Raw genomic sequence first — 19,879 nt, 5'->3', positions numbered from 1 at the left:
ATAAAAGAAACATGCCATAAATCAGCAGCATTAGTTATCAGCGAGGCTGTCTGGTACCAGTAAGGGCAAGCTCTGTCACAGTTTTAATGAAGTTTTGAAGGATGTTGTAACTTAGGCTTCCCTAGGAAAAGAGAGATTCAAAGTGTTGGTGCCACTATCAGGAAGACCCTGCTCTGAGTATCCAGCAGTCACATCCTTGTGAAGAAAGGAACAGAGGGCCAAGGTGTTTTTTTTGTCCAACCTGAGAATACAGGATCAGAATCATACTGCTGTTATTGCTATACGTATTGGGTTAATCAACCATACCCAGACTGGCTGCTGGCAAAGGACTGGGGGAAAGGTAGCCCAAATCCAATCTAAGGTTCCTTGCACTATAGTACAGAAGAACCAAATGGGAGATTTAAGGTGGCCAATTGCACATCACGAAAAAGAAGACAAAAAAAGGATACTGATTTCAGAAAGTTGCATGTGCTAATTTATATTTACCAATGCAAAATCAGAACCATTTTAAAAATAATTTTATCGGAATTATGATGTGGATGACCTGAGTGGAGAAGGCTGTGATTAGAGGACCTATGTGTCTGAGTTGGTTGTGCAAGTGCTCACAATGGGAGAGCAACTTTGAAGCCCTCTTCATGGCTCTTTCTCTTCAAATGAAACTTGGATTGGAAGGCCTTTCAAATGGAGGACACTTTTAGAAAGAGAAATGTCCTGTGGAAAACATTCAAACTTGCCCCCGCTTAAGTGAGGCAATCTTTTAGAAGCAAAGGGTGGCCCAGTGTTTCAGCCAGGGTCTGCTACAGCTGACGGCTGCCATTTTCCAATGGTCACTAGGCAGAAGTGGCTAAAAATTGCCTCTGCGTACCAGTGGTTCTTAACCTTGGGTTTCTCAGGTGTTTTTGGACTGCAACTCCCAGAAGCCTTCACCACTAGCTATGCTGGCTGGGGTTTCTGGGAGTTGCAGTTCAAAAACACCTGAATAATCCAAGGTTAAAAACCACTGGTCTAGTCCTACGTAGGGGCACCAGGAAGTCTCTGTGGTTGCTATGAGGCAGGTTTCCTTTGATGTTACTGCAAATTGCTAACAACGAATGTTTCATGTTTCGAGACAGCATGGAAAGAGACTGCAGGACAGTATTTGAGCCAAGAGGGCTTACATTCAAAAGCTAGGTACAAACAAAGGCATCAAAGAGTAAAACTGTGAAATAAAAGAACAGTAGCACGATCAGGTTCTACAGACACCTTCTATAGAAAACTTCTACCCAATAGCAGTCTCAAATCTGCCCCCCCATGTGAATCAGATGCGACTCCATATCCACCCAGTCACCAATTTCTTCTCTAAAGTCGGTTGCAAGGCATTTGACATCTGTTTCTACTCAGAAGATGAGCAAAAGTATGTCGGATTTTGAAAATGCGGGATGAGATAATAAATTGTGATAGAATTAAAACCAATGCAGACTTTTAACTGAATAAGTTACATGGAACCTGAGCAGAAATGTTTTGTTCAGGTTAAGACAGAAAAGGGGGGGAAGGTTTAAGTTAAAAATCAATTACAAAGAAAGGGGTTGCGTGCCTTTGCTTTCCCTGGTTCTGGCAGGGAAAGCTAGCTAGTAAGCCAAAATCTTGTGAGGCAGACTTTAGTTCCCGCATTTCTGGCCTGGCACTAGAAACTCAAAAATGTTTTAGAGCTTGACAAACACCTAAAAGCTTGGATGGTTATCACAGCCAAAACTTGGAGCCTTTTGAAGGCAATACATTCCCAGGAGGGAAAAAGAAATCATCTAAAAAATATTTACTGTGGTATCCACTTTTCATTATATTATCTTCATTGTTTTATCTTCTTGCACGGTGGACAGCAGACTAAAAACTTCACATGGGCTTAGACACATTGGTGCCAACTGGACTTCTACTATACTGAGATTTTTCTGTCTCCTCTGTGCAAAATGCAGTATAGATATAAATGGAAAATCTAATTGTGTTTTCTTCCTTCCTTCCTTCCTTCCTTCCTTCCTTCCTTCCTTCCTTCCTTCCTTCCTTCCTTCCTTCCTTCCTTCCTTCCTTCCTTCCTTCCTTCCTTCCTTCCTTCCTTCCTCTCTCTCTCTTCTTTCTTTTTAGCAATCACACAGGCTAAAATTGAACCAAAATTGAACATAAATAAAATTACACTGTAATATGCTTTAGAAAAATCAAATCAAATCAGCACTTCAAAAGTAGGCTGGATTGTTCAAAGACATTTTCCTGACTGAAATATGAAGCACAAGATGGTTATAAGCCAACCGGATTTGACCGTGGTGATGGGGTGATGCCTTTCCTTCTACCTGTGGGTAAGAAGTTGAAAGGGAGCAGGCCAGGTCATGTGGCACATGGTGACTCTGTTTTCTAAAATCATACCACTGCTCTCTATTCTTCAGCATCTGTTGCTTGAAATAGTTGCCTCATTTGCCTTCTCTTGCCCTGAAACATGTCTCCCCATTTGTAGAGATGAGGAAGCATAGCAATTCCCTAAGAGCCAAGCTGGTGTCTTGATACCTAGCAACTTTCAAGAAGAAGAAGAAGAAGAAGAAGAAGAAGAAGAAGAAGAAGAAGAAGAAGAAGAAGAAGAAGAAGAAGAAGAAGAAGAAGAAGGGGAGATAACAAAGAGCACCAAAAGTATAATTCCAGACTGGGGGAATGAACAATAACATGGTAAATGGATTTGACTATACACAAGTGTATAGAGGATGCACCTTGGGTCTGAAAATCTATGCTGATGCAGTTGGAATGGTTCATGGAAAAAGTGACGTTGGCCTTGTAATAGACAGCTTCATTAAAATATTGCCCCAATATGTGGCTGTTATTAAAAAGCCAACTTCCAGTATTGAAAGTCATTAGCAACGGAATGAAAAATCAAAAGCTCAGTAACTCTATTCAGGCATTCAAAATAATGTTAATTTGAAAGTATGAGCATGGATGGAGTATCACTCATGTCTTCTGTGTATTGCTGTCTGCATGGGGTGGAGAGCAGGAAAGCAGGGCACCTGTTGATGTGGAAAGGCTCCATGTGTAGCAGGCTGTTTCCTCTTCAGAGTGTCCACAACAGCAACAAGTAGGGGGCAGGGCTTGAGCGCTCTCCTGGTCAACACTTTCAAATTTACTCTCTTTTGAAACAGGTGATTGGGATCATCTCACAGTGGCTTTAAATTAATGTATGATATGACCACATGTGGAATGCTGTGCACAGTTCTGGTCATTGCCCTGGAAAAGATACACTGGAGTATTGGAGAAAGTACTGAAAAAAGCAACCAAAATAATCTAGAGATTAAGGCAAGTTCCCTATTAAAAAGATTTTAACTTGGAGGACCCTTTAATTTGGGGACAGGGAGAGGAGTCAGGACATTATAGAAAGGTGTGAACATTTGTGATTACTGCTCCTAGAATTTCTCATGCAGCATTTCTGCTTGGGGAATTCTCGGAGTTGCAGTCCAAATCTGCACAGCTCTAACATAAGGTGAGGCATGATGTGGAGAAAATGGAGGCAAACATAAGCGTCTGATTCGATACTGTGGAAACTGACCGTTGAGCTAGATTATTCTTTGGTCTCATATAGCAAGGATCTTCTGATTTTTTAATTTAATTTAATTTAATTTTTTTTGCTTTCTGAGAGCTCTGTGGAGAAAACAGCAGTAACAACCTTACTGAAAATGGGTACCACATTTAAAAAGGCATAAAAATCATTTGCAAAAGTTTTTCAGCGCTGATCTGGACTGGGTCCAGAAATGGATCAGTTTTGGGACTCTGACAATAATGCAGACAGTTCCAGAAAACCCTTGGTGATATGAAAGGTGCAGAATCTATTTATGGGTGCTTTAAAATTTTTTTTGGCAAATTGGCAGTGTCTCTAAGAGGGAAATCAATTGTACTTTTTCATGCATGATCCCATGCTGGGCTCCCAACCCAAGTATGATGTCATCTGAAATCTAAATGGAAGTCATATTGACTTGAGAACGATCAGAGTTTTTTCCCCCTGCCAAATGGGAAAGAACTCAAATAATTATCCTGACCAATCTGAGGCTCATAATTCCCAATGAGCTCACTGTGTGCTTGTCTGTGTCAATGATAAATCACTTCTTGAACATCTTAATAATAATAATAAGAATTGTGTGCCGCCAAGTTAGTTCTGACTTATAATTACAGAGTTTTCTAGGTACAGAATACTCAAATGTAGTTTACCATTCTTTTCCTCTAGGACAGCGGTTCTTAACGTGGGCAATAATGCCCCCCAGGGGGCAATTTCATTTTTCAGGGGGGCAGTAGAACGAAAAGGGGTGGTGTGGGGGCGAAAGAACAGAAGGGGGGCGGTAGGGGGCGCTGGAGCGAGCCAAACCTGTGAAGGCGACTGCAGCCGCAGTGCTGGCAGTAGATCCGGTGCTGCTGCTGCCGCCAGATGATCCAGCTCTTTCTACCTGCCACGTCTCGCCTTTCTCCTTCAGGGGAGCACTGAGTGTGGATCGGGTGGAAGGAAAGGGTCTCTTGGGTCCTCATCCTCGCCCCGTGAAGCGCTACCTCGCACCCAGGTGGGGAGGGAGACTAGGTAGGTAGGTAGGTAGGTAGGTAGGTAGGTAGGTAGGTAGGTAGGTAGGTAGGTAGGTAGGTAGGTAGGTAGGTAGGTAGGTAGGTAGGTAAGATATCACCTCAGGGAGGGGGGCAATGATAACTTCCTCAATGGCTCAAGGGGGCATTTCTTTCAAAAAGGTTAAGAACCACTGCTCTGGGAGAGCCCTGGGACTGTGCAGCTTGCCCAAGGCCACATAGGCTGGCTCTTCTCTGTGGAGGTACAGTTTGGAAGCAAGCTCCCAACCTCTGGCTCTGCTGCCAGACACCTAAACCACTGAATTATCCAGCCAAATATAATTGTGCACCAACAAGTCAATTCTAGCCTGTTGATGCCTTTCAGAATTTTCTAGATAGAGAGTACTCAATAGTGGTTGACCATTCCTTTCTTCTGGGGGCATCCTGGGACACTGTAGCTTGCGCAAATCTACAAAGGTTGGCTCTTCTGGGATGCATGGTGCGGAATTGAACTCCCAACCTCTGCCTGAGTAGCCAGATGTCCAACTCACTGTGCTATCCAGCCAGCTTTGAACACCTTACATGTCTTGGACACCGTATAAGGGAATCTCAGGCAAAACTAAAAGAAAAATAAAAAAATAAGAAGACAAAAACATGGCACTTTAAAGACTAACTGCTATATTTTAATGTGAGCTTTTGTGGAAAAATCCATTTGCTCAGACATAAGAGGTATAAATCAGAACTTATTTAATGGCACATAACAGGAACATCAAGATGCAGTTATCTTGACCTCTATAGGTTGCCATAGAAGACCTTTTGATCTTTGGAATAACCATCACTAGGACAAAAGAAGTCATTTGAGGATAGGTCTAGACTTAGTGAACCCGTTTCCTTGTTTTGGATAGTTAGTTAGTTAGGTTGATTTGTTCTTTTGTTGTAGAATGTGGTTGCTCTGTTCTGAGTCAGCCCAACTCAGACCTTAGAAAACTATGTATTGCTGAGCAGGGACCAAGAACCAGACTTGGACCAGTACTTGAGAGACAATCAAAGGAATAGGCCTGACAGTCCCACATGTGTGCCCTTGAAACTTCATCCTGTTCAGAATGTGGGCTATAATTCTGCATGATGGTGCCACATATGAAACTATGATGGAGGCCAGGTGCCATTTTTGTGATGGAAACTCTTCTTTTGATGACTTATAGGCCAGGAGTGAAGGACCTTAATCAGTACCTCCATTTGAGGGAACTAACTAAGTTTTGGGAGACATTTCACTTTTTTTGAAAAGGGGGAAACCTATATAAAAGCCAGGAGGCCAGCAAATGATGATGTCATGGGGAAAAGGAGAATATTTCTCTGGGGAAGACCAGCCTACGAACCCATTCTTGAACAAGCCTTGATGTCTCTCATCCTGCCTTCCAGTCTGACTAAATCCTTACTTCATCCCTTCTGATGTAATTGTGACAGAATGCTTTTTCATTTTAATTTTCTTTCTTTTAGAGCCAGTTTGGTCTACGCACACATGCAAATGTTCCCAGCAAATAAAAGTAATGAAAAGAGGTGAATATTTATGACTCTGGTCTGAAGCAGGAAAGGGCAAAACTATGATCTTGTACCATAAATTGTCACTACCTCTTCCTGCTCCTTTCATCTTTTCTTTCTTTTCTTTAGGTGTTTCTTAAAAGGATTATAACTAGTTCCCGGTTGGGCCTCACAGGAAAACTCCCTTTTAAACTTCCAAGCTAAGTTGAACACACACACACACACACACACACACACACACACACACACACACACACACACACACACACACACACACACACACACACACACACACACACACACACACAGAGAGAGAGAGAGAGAGAGAGAGAGAGAGAGAGAGAGAGAGAGAGAGAGAGTTACACACACACCATCAATCAAATGGGGGGGGGGAGGAAGAAAGAGCTATATTTTAGCTGCTAAAAGATAGAATGCAATATCTACATACATTAAATTAATCTTGAGTCTTTCAGAAGAACAAGTGAGTGTTGCTGACATTAATTGAAAAAGCCATACATATAAATTTAATCTAGAAAGCTCTGTACAGGTTCTGGCAACCAAATCTTGAACATCTGCATGAGTGTATCCTCTTACAACATGGGCATGACATCTTTCAAGGTCCCTATAATGTCATTGTATGTGATGTTGTAGTTGTTGATCCACCCTAATTCTAAGTATTTTGGATTAGGCTGCATGCCTGTTAATATCTGAAATGAAATAATGCATTTGCTTTTTTTTTTTTATTGAAATAAATGAGACTTAAGCTTTCCTAATTTTGACTGAGCTATAACAGGAGGGGGAACAATCTACATCCAGTGACATCACTTTCACAATGTGTTTTGCCTGTTTTTCATCAATTTGTGCTTATAAATAAAAAGAACTGCATAAAAAGTGCATTGTTTCTACATACAGATTTTTGCAAACATTTCACCCTACTTTTTGGATATGTGTGTGTGCACCCCACCACTCATTCCTGAGGGAAGGGGGTGCCCTGCAACTGCTCCTCCAGTGTGGGCTTTGTTGACATGGCTGGCCCAGGATGCTTTTGTCCAGCTTTGATAAAGAGAAGTCTAGGCTGTAAACAGGGAACTCCCAGTTGTCTCAGTCCTGGTGCTGCTCCCCATCCATCTCTGTTGGTGCTTCCTAGTATCCTTTGCCCAGTTCAACAGTTCTCCCCCATGGAGGCTTAGTTCCTCTCCTGGCTGCAGGTTACTTCTGATAGGGGCCAAGTGATGCTTACAGGCCCCTTTGCTGCCAGGCTGAGTTGATGTCACGAGCCCCAAAGCTCCAACACCTTTCAGTGAGGACCTATATTCCTAGACAGACACGGATCTTTTGGGCATGATAGTTCCACTTGTTCCTGGGCCAGCTGTGCCAGATGCAAGCATTGTCAACGGCAATACCAACATCACTTTTGGGTGGGTGTATATGTCTGTGAGTGATGCTCCCTGGGCTGGCTCCATTGCTGTTTTGGTGGCTCAGGCAGGAAAACGGGAGTGTTGCTCCCTTGCCTCCTCCCTTGGGCTAGACTCACTCAGTCTTCCATCCAGGAGTCTTTTAGTAACAGAGCTCAGATCTCTCAGCAGCACAGAACTTCTGACCACTCTTCCTCATCGGCATCCTCCTGTTGCCATCTTATTGCCAGCTCAGTCCACTCCACCACATCTGCACCTTCCCCCTACACAAGCTGGTCCTTATCCCCTTCTCCTGCCAGGTCCTCTGACTCACTGTCTGTGTCCCTGGGCCGCCCCACCACCAGCGCTTCTGTGCAGTCCTCCTGGAGGCGTGTGAGAAGATGAGGTGCACAGCCCATCAGAGACGACAAAGGTCGTCCCACCCACAGCAGGCAATAGTACACCATTTGAATTTGTGTACTTTCATTCAGTTAAGGACTTCACACAGGTAATTTTATAGAAGTGTGAAAATGGAGGGATAGCTGGGTTCCTTTCCTAATAAGTCGAAAATGTACCTGTGAGGTAGCCTGAGAGCCAAAGTAGACTTCAAGCAAATGAGTTTTTCTTCCCATTCACCTGTTTCCCCTCCTGAAACAGGATCACAGGCCTGGCTCTGCCCTTAAGCAGAGTGAGGCAGTTGCCTCAGTTATCAGATGTATGAAGAGAAGCAGCTTTTCCAGATCTGCTCTTTGCAGAATGTATTACATTCAAGATTAGGTTTCCCACATCTCAAAGTCTCAGTGAATTATTGTTCCTTTCCGGGTCTGCAGGTGGGTAAGATGAATTCCACGGCAATTGGTGTTGGAGGAGGTAGAGGTTTGGTTTTATGGTTTATGGTGGCTTCAGTGACTGGGCATGCATCTCCTCCTCCCTCCCAATGGTACCAGGGCTCACTAGCCCAACAAAAAAAAGACTCTCTCTGTGCATGTGTGTAGGAAATGCAAGAAATCCACACCGTATGATGTCTGATTTTGACCTGAAATATGAAGGAATGGAAATATGCTGACCTGCCAACCTTATTTGTTGCAGCAAGAATATGAAGCCTAGAGATATGGATGAACCTCTTAATTTGCTGTTTAGAGGCAGACCAATAGGAACTAACTAGCCATTTTATATAGCATATTTTTCAGTTTCCCAAATGTGTATTATCGACAAAATCTTACAAGGTGTTCATATAAATAGGGCTCAATCCTGCTTGATAATATGCAATTACCCCAAATGTTTTTTCCAGCAAAATTGACTCATACTTGATAACGTATAGTTTACCTATAAAAATATTTATCATGTGAATACAAGGGAAAAGGCCCCGCCAGCCAGATGTGTTGACATTTCCAAATTGGTTACACATGGTTTTTTTTCCCCCTTTCTAACTCTGATTTACTTAATGGCTTTGTTTTACTTACTTTTTTCTCTCATCTTGCTTCTATTTTCTCTTTAATCTATAGGAAAAATGCCCCTGGGATTTTGTCATGACACTCTCTAAATGGACCTGGGCTGATGTATCTATGATAGTATAGGGGACTCCAATAACTATATTTATGCTTATATGTTTACATGAGCGTGTAGCAAAAGGTTTCATGTATTTAGTTTCCAATAATAAATGTGAACAATTAGCTCCCTGTAAGTTCAGCTCAGCACTGAAAAATATTAAAAGTTTGTGAACATAGTTAAGCAGAACTACCTTAAACGTTTGGAAAGGTTCTCTGATTACTCCTATTACTTTTTTTTGCCTTCGTTTTTTAACAGAAAATATGCTATGCAACGTGTTTTACATCACGTTACTGTCACTATGCCAATCTGAATTTTTTTTTTCCAAAGTCAGTGACCTTGAGCAAGATATGATTAGTCCACATAATAGTTGTCTAGATTATGCATGGCGGTAGGTAAGTCTTTTTACCTAGCAGCATCTGTAATCTAGAGCACATCTTGCTTTATCTTTTAACTAGATGGATATCTAAAACTAGGGATGTGTGAAAGTCACTCAGGCATGTATCAAAGTACCACTTGCTTTTTTCCCTTTCCCTTGTTTTGTGTTGGGTTGTGAGAGTTTGTTTTTCCTAGCTACCTTCACATTTCTGTGGACGTTTCCTATTCTGTGCATTTATTTACACATTTTATCTAATGCATTTTATTTATAATTTTTTTCTAATTTACATATTTCCCCCACTGATGAAAATGTTTCTATATGTATTCCCCCACTGTAAATTGTACCCATTTTACCCCTTCACGTTTTAATAGTGAAATACTTACACAGTATTTGGCACTTCATTTTTCTGAAATTATGGCATATGTGCAGGATTTTGACAGAACTTGCGTCTGTTCTTCTCATAATGAATCCTGAATCTTCATTCTTTGTTGTGGCAAGATGAGATATGTTAATGAGGGATTTTAAAGCCTTGCAATATATTTTGTCTTCAGCTGATATTGAAAGAAAAGGTTCTTTTATTCTCTATCAAGGTATCTAATATTAGTGGAAAATATCTCTAGCATCCTTTCTGTTTTTCTTGCACCTGTACCTAGAGTGAAAGATATTAGCATTGACCATTGATATAGAATGTAGGCATGATCCTGATCAGACCAATGCATGACATTTTGCTACCTAAGATAAAGCAGCAAATAGCAAGTTCCCACCCCACCCCTCACTGAGTCAAGGGTTATAGTACTGAAAATCAGTCAAAGTATTTAGGTACATGAGACAGTAAATGATTCAAACCCCTCTTCTGTACAAATATACCCCTAAAAATGGGAATAGCTAATAAAGCAAAGCAAAGCAAAGCGTGCTGCTTATATACCGCCCCATAGCGCTTCAAGCACTCTCTGGGCGGTTTACAGTTTAATTATGCAGGCTACACATTGCCCCCCCAGCAAGCTGGGTACTCATTTTACCGACCTCGGAAGGATGGAAGGCTGAGTCAACCTTGAGCCGGCTACCTGGGATTTGAACCCCAGGTCGTGAGCACAGTTTTAGCTGCAGTACAGCGATTTAACCACTGCGCCACGAGGCTCATAATATGTTAACCTTTCATGATATTTCATATCTGGTGGTAGAAGCTGCCACCTCACACATCCTAATGATAGGGGCGGCACTGGTATTGCTCAGGGATGGGAACTTGAGTCATGGGACTCCCTGTCAATCTGGACTTAAGTCATACCAATGACTTGACTTAAGACTTGATTTGGGTTCCCTCCCCCAATGATTTAGACCCAAGCTGCCCACTACTTCCTTTTTTGGTGGAGGAGGAGCTTGTTTTAATAGGATCTTGAACTTGGGGCTTGGGACTCAGACCCAAAGACTCAGACTGAGACTTGGGACAGAATCAGAGACTTGCCAACATCCCTGATATTCATTCACTCACACAGCCTGGCTAAAGAGAAAAAGAATATACACTAACCGGCTTCTCTGAATATAAGGGTGGGTTATATTGGCTATATTTAGGTATTTCAATTCTTTCACTTTACACCTCTTAAGAGGAGCAGTTACCATTCTGATGCTTTGATGGTTTTTCCAGTCAGCCTTGCTTAAAAGAGATTGAAGTCTATTCAAAGTAGAACAGACTTCATGAACTCTGCAAATATTATTGCATCTTAAGAAGCCGGGATGAGAAATGAAGTGCTCAGGACTTTGATAGTTTCAAGATGTCTCCCTGAGGTTAGAACACTGCTCAGTGCCTTGCATTGAAGGGGTTAATTGGTAGCCTTGCCCTTTTCAAATGTTTGAGTGATTTGCCATGGCCTTAGTCAAATTGCAGGTTGATTCTTCCTGGGTATAAATCACACCCAATCATTTAATGCCACAGATTGAGCTAAATTAAAAACGTTGTATCAGTAAATGGCTTTAATGGGTCATCAGTTTGCCCAGGAAACAACAACAACAAAAAAATCTTACATTAAAGCCAGAAATTATTTTCAAGTTTCCATGAAACAAATATCTGGTATTTAAGGCTTAATCTAATAAGAAACTATTAGCATACATGAAAGACAGTGCCTATTGCATCCTTGGTTGCTCTCCTACTCTTGTGGGAGATTTTATTGTAATTTTTTTTCTGTGCACTAACAGCATCATTAGTTATAATCTCTAATTAAAGATTTACTTCTATTACTTTGCTTCCTATCTGACAGAGAATAGAGAACCACAACCGGAGGACGGAGTACCAGTTTGAAAAAAAACAACAACAAAAGCTGACATCTAACTTTGCCCACAGGAATGATGGAAAAACTGCACATGGTAAACAACATAGGGCAGTTATTATTCCATCTGGAGACTGGCACCATTTAGTGACCACTGAAAAGTCCCTAATTTTTTTGTTTTTTGTTTTTTGTTTTACATTGGCATGGAAGTTGATACTTAGAATGGTTCCTGGAACTATCTAAGAATCTGATCGCTTCAGGTGAAATGTATGCAGGAAGAAGGGCCTTTGCAAAGCCTTACGACTCAGAAATATATTTTCTAGCTTTAATGGGCACCACCTGTATCCAGAACTATGTTGCCAAGATCATTTACCTCTTTTGGCACTCGGATCTTGTGGTACTCCTCCTGAAAGTGCCACACTGGTTTCCTAGTTTTTCCAAGATTCACGCCAAACACATTCGCTTTTGCTTTCAAAGGTCCTGTGGTTTGCTTCTCTTATCTTTCCAATTGTACTTACGTGGTGATTTTGGAAAGTTAGTTTTTTGAAAGACAATCCAAGTTGACAACAACGATTAGATATCTGTAGCATGCTTTATATGGGGCTGCCCTTGAAATCTATTTGAAAGCTACCCCTAACTAAATGTCGTGGCAAGACTGCTTTCCAGAATGTGCTTCTGGGAATGGTAATACAAGGCTTTTGAATCAAATAAACGGGCTTCCTACTTGCCTTTCAGCTCTTTTGAAGGCACCAGTTTTGGCCTGTCAGAATTTGAGAACCCCACTGGATACTATGGATGGCCTGAGTTCTCTCATAACTTGAGGAGAGAAGCAATGTGCTGCCCCTCAAACTAGCCAAACATGCCACAGGACAAGGAGGCCTTTCACTGCCCCTCACCATAGGAACAGGTAGCAACAGAAACCAAAACACAGAACTTCCCTACCCAGTGCAGAGCACTGAGGGGGAGAATGGAAACAGCACTGCCTCTGTTAGGACAAAGATGGAGAGGGAAGGAGGAGGAGATGGTTTACTTTCTTTCCTCTATGTCCACCTCACAATTTCTATCAGGGGGCAGTGTGGCAATGCTATACTTTTTATCTCACATCCAGGTCTTATCCCAACATAGAGATGGAGAAAATCACTTACTTTAACAAGCAGTTGAGTGGGGGGTGGTGGTAATGAGAAGCAACAGTAGCTATGGCTGCCTCAATGCATTGCCTTCTCTATCTGTGGAGAAATTGGGCTATTGAGTGGCCACATGCTTCTTACCCAAACTCAGCTCTGTGCAGTGCAGGTGATTTTTACAGTGGCGAGCTAAGAATGGTCCTTGGAACCATGTCCTGCTGGGACATTCAGGCAAAATTGCCTGTTGAGACACTCATGAAGCAGTTTTCTAAATCACCTCTCCCATGGTGCCATGGGTCAAAGGAGGACTCTTTACAGCTAGGTTTTGTTGGGAGATGCGAAACCACCCAACCTTCCTCCTATTAATGTGAGAATGACATATCTTCCAACCTAAAAGTTTTAGTTTTGATAGAAAGCTATAAATAAGAGCCCATCTTGAAATAAACAGCTGAATTTACCACAATTGTTTTACATCTTACAAAATTTTGTCTAATTTATAAACATGTTTAGGATGGAACATGTGGCGAGTGCTCTGACACTGTTTGTGAATGTGGAATGCAATGCCCTGCTGTAATAGCATGCAGCATAGTCTCTAGCTTGTCATTACACAAACTGGAGATGGCCCCATTGAAATGAACAGGGCCTTCCATATAGAAAAGGAGGTGGTGGATATCTTCCTGAGTAGGCTCAGAAATAGTCCAATTGCTTGTACTGGCCATTGCACCAACTAGAATCAACATAAGGGTACTGATCCTAGTTTAAAAGTTGCTGCCGAGAAAAATACACTGCCCAGTCAAGGCAGGATCTCAGATGACAGATGTCAAGAAGCGGTGTGTTTGCTTGTATGTGCAGTTAAAACATAAATAAAAGCATTTTAAGATCTGCAAGGTAGCTAGAAGTCATATTTAGACATACAATTCAATTTCTTGGTTGTTAAGTACGATCTCCAAATTAATTTATACTTTTGTTCTTTTACTTTTACAGACATACATTTTAAAATGTATTTGTTCCATACACAGTTTTCAGTACTTATTTCCTCTCCCAAATACAAGATATGTTGGAGATGGTAACCTACTTTCATATGTGGTGGAGATGTGAATAAATATTAAAATGTTGGGAGTTGGGTTTGAAAGAAAAAAGTGAAATGTTAAAGTTAAATCTAGGAATATGCCCTAAAACAGCACTATTATCAATATTTGAGAGTGAACAATGGAATTGGGCAACAAAAGAACTGATCACAAATTTAGTAACAATGGCTGAATTGATAATAGCAAAGAATTGGAAAGTTAAGTGTAATCCCCATATTAAACAAACAGTATAAAGAAGTGTGGAATATAGCTGTTAATGAGAAAGCAACATGTAATATTACAGTAAGAAAAGGAATGGCAAATAAGAATATGTTTAGAGATATATAAGGAGAATTTATTGTCTTTCTGTTAATAAAGGGGAAGGGTTGTGTACCAACCAAGTTCCAATGTTTAAGGCTGGGTGTAGCTTGAGGCTGCCTCATAGGGTTGTACCTGCCTGTGTTCCAGAATCTCACTATTCATGGTGCCCGACCAGGTCCCCAGCTACCCAATAGTATCCTATGGGGCTTTCCACTACCACTCCTCTCCCTGCACAACCTACTGAGAATGTCCATGATGCAGTGTTCCTATCTTCCTTTTTCAAATGATCTATAATTAATTTAAAATGGCACTTAAAATGTTTTAATTATACAGTCTATGTTTCTCTTTTTTTAAAATGAAAAGCTCAATTAGGAAGTCAAACAGAAAAAAAGTTATCCTATTGTACATTGTAGGGTGTATAAAATCCTCCTGAATTGTATCCAATTTTCTCCCTTTTTAAACAAAAATCTAAATCTGCTAAGAGAGTATTATTTTCTCTAGATAGCATTAGATGCTTTTAAAATTATACAGAAACACAAAGCCATTCAAAAGAAGATTCTTCCACTCTGTCCATTCTAACCACAAATTATTTTTAAATTCCTTACTCAGCATATTTTGATTATCACGACATGAGAGTGCAGCAATGGTCTTGTGCTGGCAGAGCAAGTCAACATTCTAAAAGGCAATTTTAAAAATGGGGGCAGCCCAAACAAAATATATATATAACTTTTAAACTGGATTTTGGATCAGCCCTGAATTTGGCACAGATGTAGCTGCCAGTCTGATCTTTCTCTGTAACAAACATGGAGAACTGTGGGCAAAGAGTTTTTGAGTTTTCTTAAAGAGTAACAGCCTGATATTGCGGCATTTGAAATTGTGAATACAGAAGCACAATATCCCACATTCATAAACTGGAGGGTTTTCTTGTTATTGTTGAAGAACTGAGCTATTTCATAGAGTCAGTGAATACTTGTGGCTACATTTCATTGTTGAAAAAAATACCAGGCAATGTGAGGGTTTAGTCCACAAACCATTTGGCCTGAGGGTGTAAATACACAACCACATTAGGACATTTTGATCTATACTTAACTATGTGCATAGGTGGTCATGTAATTGCATTGACCTCATCGTAAAAACCCAGTTTAAACATGTGTTGTCAGTTGGACAGAAGAGAGTATAAAGTGCAATAACACAATTTTTTAAGTCATGTGAATGTATGTGAAGAAACAAAAATGCGATTTGTGTAGGTAAGATCTTCTCACTGTGAGTAGTGAACCAGTAGTTCCTCTTAACTCCCAACAAGTGGGGCCAGCCATAACATGTTGCTATTCTCCTGCCTAACATGAATATATTCCTGTTCAGGGTTCCAGTCTAACCACTCAGTATTCCTACAATTTTTAATATTTTACTCCTCTTGTTGATACCAACATTCCATGGTTACTGAATATGCTTAATTCTCACTTGACTGGTGGGATTTTTTTTGCCTCAATTGTTTTCTGAACAAAAAAAAGTCTGCTCCACCAATACATACATACATACATACATACATACATACATACATACATACATACATACATACATACATACATACATACATACATACATACATACATACATACATACATACATACATACATACATGAAAATACTTCAGCAATATACAGTGGTGCCTCGCATAACGTTTGCTTCGTTTAACGTTTTTTTCGCGTAACGTTTATTTTTTCAGAGTCAGATTGTGCTTCGTATAACGTTTTTCCCTATGGGCGATTTTCACATAGCGATTTTGGGACCATGCTTCGCTTAACGTTTTTGGTTTTAGGTCCCCTGCTTCACTTAACGATGTTCATTTTTTCAATTACAAAAGTGTCTTAACATGTTGAAAAATGGTTTTAAATGCTTGGAATTGTTAGTGCACCTTCTAAAATGTGTGCATACTTAATTTGGCGTTGATCTGACTTTTCATTAATTTTTTGTGAATTTTTTTCTCCCCCATAGGAAACAATGGAGCTGTCAGATTTTGACAGCTGTCAAAAGTTGGGGGGGAAAAATTCACCATAAATTAACGAAAAGTCAGATCAAAGCCAAATTAACTTTTGCATCCGTTTTAGAGGGTGCAGAAGATAATCCAAGCATTTAAAACCATTTTTGACCCTTTTATGACACACTTAAATTTGCAAAAATTGACTTCGCAAAGCCATTGAAATGTATTGAGTCGGCTTCAATACATTCCAATGGAGGAAACATTGTATCGTTTAACAATGTTTCCTATGGGTTTTTTCGCTTAAGGACGCCAATCCGTGCCTATTGGAACGGATTAACCAGTTTCCAATGCATTCCTATGGGAAATGGTGTTTCGCATAAAGTTTTTTTCGCATAAGTTTTTTTTTTTTGGAACCAATTAAAAACGTTATGCGAGGCACCACTGTATATATATATACAGTATATGTATATATACAGTATAGGACATATATAACATAGTCTCTTTTAGAGCTATAACTAAAATGTTATTTTCCCCTTAACATAATTGTCCTTAAGCCTATTTATCTAATTCCGGATAATAGGATGTTTACATTCCAAAGGATATCTTTGTGTCATCAATTGTCACCCAGTTTTTCTCACTCCCACTAGGTCCCCAACTCTCTACTGTGTCCTCTGTGATTTAGTTATTATGCTCTCTGTATCTGAGGAAATGGATTGCAAGCCACAAAAACTCCTACTGAAATAAATGTGTTAGTATTTAAAGTGGAAAAAAATTGTATTTTTACTTTTGTTATACAGTATATTGTAGCCCCCTAGGCTTGTACTCCTGGGAGACTTCAACATGCATGTAGAGGCTGTCTACTGGTTTGGCCTCAGATTCCATGGATTCCATGACATCTATGGGGCTGTCCCAACAGGTGAGTGGTCCCACACATGTGAGGGGGTCATACACTCAACCTGTTATTTTTAGCAGGTCAGGGGGAGCATGATCTGGAGGTGACTAGGTTTTCTTCATGAGCCCTTCACGTGTCAGATCAACATCTGATGAAATTTGGCTTGGCAATACCAACACCACCTCGCAGGGAGACAGGGTCGATTTGGATGGTCTGCCTACAGAGGCTATTGGATCCAATTGGTTTCCAAGAGGCCTCTGGATGAGCTGATTGGTGTGGGTGTCGAAGCCCAGGCCGCAGAATGGTATTCGGTGGCAACTTGAGCAGTTGACTCCACTGCACCTGAATGCCTTCTCTGCGTCAGGGCTGACCCCTCCCCCTGGTTCTCGTAGGAACTGTGAGCCATTGAAAGAAGCTAGGAGAAGGCTAGAGAGCATTTGGAGAAAAGTTCCCATGAACTCTAATCAGACTGCAGTAAAAAAAGATAGCCAACAAATACTGTAATGCCATAGAGGCCACCAAGAAAACATACAGCATCAGATGTACCAGTGAGGCAGCTAACCACCAGACGTAACTCTTCAGGGTGTTCCACAACCTGGAGGTGGACAACATCCAGACCCTCAACTGGATGTTACTACTTGTGAGTGGTTCGCACCCCATTTTCGTGCCAAGATTGAGGCCATCTGTAGGAATCCTGACTCTGTTAATAAATAAGTCATGTTGAGGTGTCCAACACACCATCTGGTTTGGTTATATTGGATCAATTTCAGCTTGTGTTGCATGATGATGTGGACAAGGCATTTGCTCACTCTAAGGCCACCATCTCCTGATCAGACCCTTGCTCCTCCTGACTCTTAAAATCGGCCAGGGCAGTGACTGTTGAATGCGCCACACAGATCGTGAATTCCTCCTTTCAGGAGGGATAGTTATCTTCTGTCCTGAAGGAGATATGTTCCAGCTCATTCTGAAAAAAGCCAACTTGTCAACGAATAGCTTGAAAAAACTATTGTCTAGTTGCTAACATACTGTTCATAGGGAAACTGATTGACCCCTCTTCCTGGTTGCATGACTTGGCCTTGAAGCGCACTTACCAGCTCACTTTGTTTTTCTTGTGATCGTAGCCACTCAATACATTGTTCCATAAATCAGCTTAAATTCAACTTTCGGAACTCAGCTGGGTTGTGGATTGAACTGGTAGTTTATATTGGCTACAAATCTGGCAATTTTCCTTGATTCCATTTGTTTAGCTGCTCAGAATAAAAGAGAGTTATTGTAAGAGATTGCATTGTATTATGAAAATAAACTAGTTAGAAAATGTTAGGAATGGTGATCTTTCAACACTGCAATTTTTAATCTATTTTAAATCTGAGGTGGCAAACCAAAATCACTGAATAAACCTTGAATAAAGGTTACTTGCACTATGTTGTAGGATCCAAAAAGTGGCCTCAGATAAAGCACAATTATAACATCTAATACTTCATCTCATGGTATATCCATGCTTAAGAATGTTGGACAGATTGAACAAATGCCCACAAATGCCATCGATATGTTGATTCGCTTTATGTGTATAATACAACTTATGTTTAACAGGAAAAAAATCAATGTACATGGGAAGCATCCTATCACCTTATGTACCATGACTGGAGTTACAAGGCTATTCAGATACAGTAGCGTTACTTTTCGTTCGCCATCCCTGCAGGGACATGGTAATGCTTCAGGTTAAACCCCAGAAGCCTTTGTGTTGTAAGGTTTGTAGATCTTCAACTGCAAGATTGAATCCATGTGACGGAGTGAGCGCCCATCACTTGTCCCAGCTCCCACCAACCTAGGAGTTCGAAAGCATGCAAATGCAAGTAGATAAATAGGGACCACCTCGGTGGGAAGGTAACAGTGTTCTGTGTCTAAGTCACACTGGCCATGTGACCATGGAAGATTGTCTTCGGACAAATGCTGGCTCTATGACTTGGAAACGGGGATGAGCACCGCCCCCTAGAGTCAAACACAACTGGACAAAAATTGTCAAGGGGAACCTTTATCTTTACCTAGAGTTGCTTTTTAAACTTACAGCTACCATATACCCATAGCTAGCATGGCAATTGGGTGTGGGATTGGTTGTTGTGGTATTCTGGAATTTGTAGGCCCAAGACATAATTTTTTTCCATTTATCTTCCTACATCTGTCTAGGACTAGATCTCAATGGGACTTCTGACTGAGTCACAATCCATTGGATTGCTCTGGAAAGATATAAATTGGGAGGTCCATTGTGTTGCCCTTCAGATGCTCTTAGACTACAACTGTCAGTGTTCTTCACCATTGGTACTGCTGAATTAGAATCATAAAATTCTAGAGCTCAAAGGGAACCCAAGGGTTATTACACTCAACCCCAAACTGGTACAGGAAGTCGTCAGCATCAATTCATAGCATTGTAGAGCTGGAAGAGATTAATTATGAAGGAGCATTTCTAAACATTGCATGAAAAGGATTGATGCCGTATTCCCAGAAATGCTTCACATTGGCCCTTCTGCCACTAGATGCAATGCTTTATAGTCAACATCCCTGCAGATTCACTTCCGCAATTCTCTGGCTGCTTCCCAGCACCGTGTTTGTTTTCCAATTGAGATGCTCTCCAGTCCAGCAGGAAACCCTCCAACGATGGTGTTGTTTCAAATCCACAAGCACAAAACCAGCACAGTAAATAAACTGGAATGACATCTGACTGGAATTATATTGCTTTATGTGTCTCACATGAAATGATTTTTCAATCCAATTAATAATTGAAATTGATTAATGGAAACAGAAAAAATAAACAAGGCAGAATAATTCTA

The 19,879-nt window shown here is 40.8% G+C and overlaps 1 long non-coding RNA gene across 1 annotated transcript; it reads left to right on the top strand.

Moving 5' to 3' along the window:
- The first annotated feature begins 4,336 nt into the window (after positions 1–4,336).
- Positions 4,337–14,732, top strand: LOC144586356 (uncharacterized). The gene is made up of 2 exons (XR_013541138.1): positions 4,337–4,590; positions 4,659–14,732. It is a non-coding gene; the product is annotated as an uncharacterized LOC144586356 (long non-coding RNA).
- Positions 14,733–19,879: the final 5,147 nt, after the last annotated feature.

This window comes from Pogona vitticeps, chromosome 2 (genome assembly GCF_051106095.1).
Source record: "Pogona vitticeps strain Pit_001003342236 chromosome 2, PviZW2.1, whole genome shotgun sequence".
Lineage (NCBI taxonomy): Eukaryota > Metazoa > Chordata > Lepidosauria > Squamata > Agamidae > Pogona > Pogona vitticeps.
Note: the sequence above shows the minus strand (reverse complement) of the source record. Positions and strands in the feature narration are given on the sequence as shown.